The 4083-nt window shown below is 42.1% G+C and overlaps 1 long non-coding RNA gene across 2 annotated transcripts in view; it reads right to left on the bottom strand.

The window, feature by feature from the left end:
* LOC109300987 overlaps nucleotides 1-3525 on the bottom strand; it is a 21968-nt gene extending 18443 nt beyond the window's left edge. Inside the window, exon 1 of one of the 2 annotated variants that reach the window (XR_002098388.1) lies at nucleotides 3516-3525. This is a non-coding gene — a long non-coding RNA (uncharacterized LOC109300987). Of the gene's footprint in view, nucleotides 1-1298; nucleotides 1310-3515 lie in introns of those variants that run through there. The other variant, XR_002098387.1, reaches the window with a different exon arrangement.
* Nucleotides 3526-4083: the final 558 nt, after the last annotated feature.

Here is a 4083-nt window from a genome sequence, read left to right as displayed (position 1 = left end):
GCTAACTCCTATGGGGATGATTTACCCTGAGTCACACAGGCAGTCTATGGCAGAACAGCAAATAAACATAGGCCTTGGTGAAAAATTTACGTCAAAATTGTGTTTTGACAGGAAACCATGTTTAAAAAGAAAAAAAAAAGTTTGTTTTTCACAGACAATGTTGATTTTTCTATTTTAACAAAGCAGAGGTTATTATGTTTTCACAAATGCAGTAATATACAGTTTAAATGCCCGTGTTGATTAAGAAAAGAGTTGGTTAAACTGGAAAGAGCACGAGTCATTGTCAAATACTAATTGTTTACTTTTATTTTAAAGTATATTGTCAGCATATATGCTTTATTTCCCCATACTAGTGACCTTTTTTTTCTTAAGGCTTCATTTCTTAAATGTGAAAATAATAAAATAATCTTACAACCACCATAATTAACTCAGAGGGTGCATACAGACATTTGGAGGGGTTAGAGGGGGGTTAGATCAATCTAAGGCTACCTGATGTAAAATAAATTGGGTTGAGGGGGCTGGGGACAGGGCTTCAAAGGAGCAAGGCAGCAAGTAAGCTCTGAGGGGGTCAGGGAAAGCAGTTGGGATCAATGGGGGCGTTGGTGTGATCCAGGTGGTTCATGGGCGTCACAGGGGACATGGTGGATTCTCTCTTCCACCCCCTGGGACCAGGGGCTATTTTTAGGGTCTCCCCCCAGACAAGCAATTCCAATGAATCCATCTTGCTGACCCTCCCCTCACCCCAACTTACTTGATCAGCTCCAGGCTCTGGCAAATACTGGTAAAACTGGCACTGGGAGTGGCTTGCAGAATGGGGGGAGGGGAAGGGGAGTGGGATGGGAGAGGGGGTGGTTTGTCCCTGTGGGGGTTGTCAATCTGGGTGTGGGAGGAAGAGGCTGGGAAGCTAAAGCTAGCCTGGTACCAGGGAGGAGGTAGAAAAAGTACAGCCTTGCAGCTGTGCTGGGAACTGTACAGAAGTCCAGGACAGTTAGACTGGGTTCACCATTTTTAGACTCATCTAAGTTTGCTATAACCCTGAGGTAGGGTTATCTTAGGCCAGCCATTTTTAGACTGATTTAATTGTCCTGAACTTCTGTACAGTTTGGACTGAAATTGACAAACTGGTGTAAGGTCTGCACTTTGGCAAACTAAGTTAGACTGGGTGGACATTTTTTATGTGATCTATCCTATCCTCAAACACTCCCAGTGTCTGTATGCACCCAGGGTAAGTTAATAGATGATTCTGAGGACTGATTCAAGATCATGTAAGTTGATCTTTATTATGCACTTCAGCACACCTGAAGAATTCAGTGCCACAGGAGGTCATTAAGACAAGTTGAATGATTGAATTATAAGGAAGATGAATGATTGTATGATCATTAACAGTGCTGATAATCTTGCAAGCTAATTTTTGTTTAAGGTTATTTGTTCTTATGCTGAGTCTTCTCTTAGGTTCAAAAAGACAGAAGTTCCCCTAACCTAGCGGTATTATGAGCAAAGGCTTTTCCGCCTTTCTCGGAAGACTACGTATATACTATTACTGTATTTCATTTGACTAGGTAGTAAAAATCTTGCCTACAATATCTATGGCAATGTAAGTAACAAGGAGTGAAACGTTTGTAATGTTTCCCAAAACCAAGGAAATTGCAGTTGCACTACATGTTAATGGATGTGTTTCTATGTAATGTCATGAAATAGTAATGACACTCTAAGGAGCAGTGGTATAATCCAGGAAATGTCTGCCTGCAGCCTCAAATATTTACATTTGTAACTGAAAAATACAGTGAAAGAATATCAAACCTTGTAAAAACTGTGAACCCTAACCATTCTTTCTATAGATAAACACTGTTGTAGGGGTCTGTATGTGGTTCTTTCCTTAGACATTCTTAACACCCAAAAGGGGTAAAGTCTCCTGCTTTTAGGTTTTTATTTTGGGACTATGGTGGCCATCATTCTTCACACTAAATGTTTCTGACAAGGAACCAGTCATTTTACCAACATACAAACCAAATACAGTAACGGCATAAACGTACTCTTCTAAGGACTCAGTGTATAAACTAATATATAACTCCTAGGACATAGTATTACAGATGATAGGGTTATTGTGAATGATTATAAGAAATCAAAGAAGATGGATTGTAAGGATAAACATCACTTATTCCGGGGATTAAAAAGAAAAAAGATTTGGAACTAAGGACAAGAGAACTAAGTAAAGAACTAACCAACCAACCAGAAAAAAAAAATCAAGCTTTTCTGGTTCTTGTACTCAAAATCCCCACTTATGTAATAATGACAAGAATGTTCCAAAAGTCTCCCACTGACCTGAAGTGGTTGATAGAGTTGGAAATTGATGTGCCTAGAGATGTGATATGTTGGGCTTCTCAGGAAAAAAAACCATTTAAGCTTGGAGTGCATCTCATGCTGTTTTGAACCCCATCCATTTTCTGGATTACAGCTCAGTGAAGGAATAATAAACTCATTCTCGTGTTGAAACAAAATAAAGTCTTGAGTCCTATGCAGCAAGGAACAACTCATCATCTGTAATTTAGCTTTCTGTGACCAGATCGCCTTCCACAAACTGTGCTCCTGCACAGCCTACAGTGTAGCATACAGTAGAGCAGTCCCAAACACCATTATGGTCTCCTGGGTATATGGACAGTTGCCATGCTTGTTATTTGAACTACTTTTGACAATCAGTGTATATCAGAGACTGATTAAGATGGCTATGGGAAATGTAGAAAGCCCCCCAGATAGCAAAGGAGTTATATAGCAGGCCCAGTTTTCTTTAATGTTGAATACTTAAATGAATTCCAGACTAAATATTGTTGCAAACATCAGGGAAGGCAATGACATGAGAAAGACAGAATATAGGCAGAAAATAACACCAAGGAAGTTTTTTATGGCTGAATACAAGTTAATTCGTTTGGAAAGGAGGTAAAGGGGGGTGGAATCCAAAGTATAGAGTTTAATTTTTGTTTAGCCACAGTTTTTGGTCTAACAGTAATCAGCTTCCCTGTGGTTTTCATTTGTCTTCCAAGGAGGCTACTCAGCTTCATCACCAGACTAGCTACTGGTAACTGTAGAAAGTTGCCTAACTTCCAACTTCTAATTCAGCCGTGTTTTGGTATCACAATGATGAGAGGAATATTCCTTCACCAAGGCCACTGTATGGTTGTTCCAGTTATATGTAAAGGAAAGAACATTACAGCAAGCATCTAGGGGACAATCCTCATGCTGCCAACACAATTTTCTCAGTTGTAAATGGCTTGCTGCTGTTTTCCCTTGCAATTCCTATCCTATAGGGTGTTAAGTGCTGAACTCTTAATTAAGTAAACAAGGGCATTACTCCTCTTAGAACCCAGTCCAGGGAAAGGATTTTTAAGGTGATCGGAGACTCTAACCAGGGTGTTTGCTTGCAGCCTAGCATTACTCCACCACAAATGAGCAGACTCTTCAATTAAACTGGAAACTACAGGTTAATTAATACACAGACTGTATTAATGATAACAGACAACAACAATACTTACAATAATTACAAGACTGTTAATGATGATAAGTAGGGATCCTGGTTTTCCATGATAAAAAATTGCAAATTCTCTGATAAAACCCCCAAAATCTATGATTAAAATGAAAGCCCCCCTCCCCCACCATAGCCCTGCTGGTGCCCCTCACCCTGTACCTATAGCTCCTGCTCCCCCAGCCCTAACAGAGGGGGGGCCCAGCTGCCAAGGCTATGGGACCAGAGGCCTGGGTCCACAGCCCCCTGCCCCTGGCAAGAGGCAGTGGCTGCTGAAATGGAGCAGAGCCCAGCTCCCCCACCCTGCTGCCTGCTCCCTGGCTGCTGTGGGTTTGGGTGGGAGGTTGCTCCCCACCATGGCATGCACTCCTGGGGGACAGGGGGACCAATGTCCCTCACATCTGTGCATGGGGCAGAGGCTGAATGCTGCCCACTGCAGGCTCCTGCTCTGCTGCCTTCCTCAGGTGTCTCTGCAGCCCAACATGTGTGACCAGGTGCTGCAGGAAACAGTGGAACCATGCAGGAAGCTGTTTGCTTCTGCGAGCTCTGTGCTGCCCTGGCAAGGT

This window comes from Gavialis gangeticus, unplaced genomic scaffold (assembly GCF_001723915.1).
Source record: "Gavialis gangeticus isolate Ggan-Ray unplaced genomic scaffold, GavGan_comp1, whole genome shotgun sequence".
In the NCBI taxonomy this organism is placed as follows: Eukaryota; Metazoa; Chordata; order Crocodylia; family Gavialidae; genus Gavialis; species Gavialis gangeticus.
This window is presented reverse-complemented; position numbering and strand designations above follow the sequence as displayed.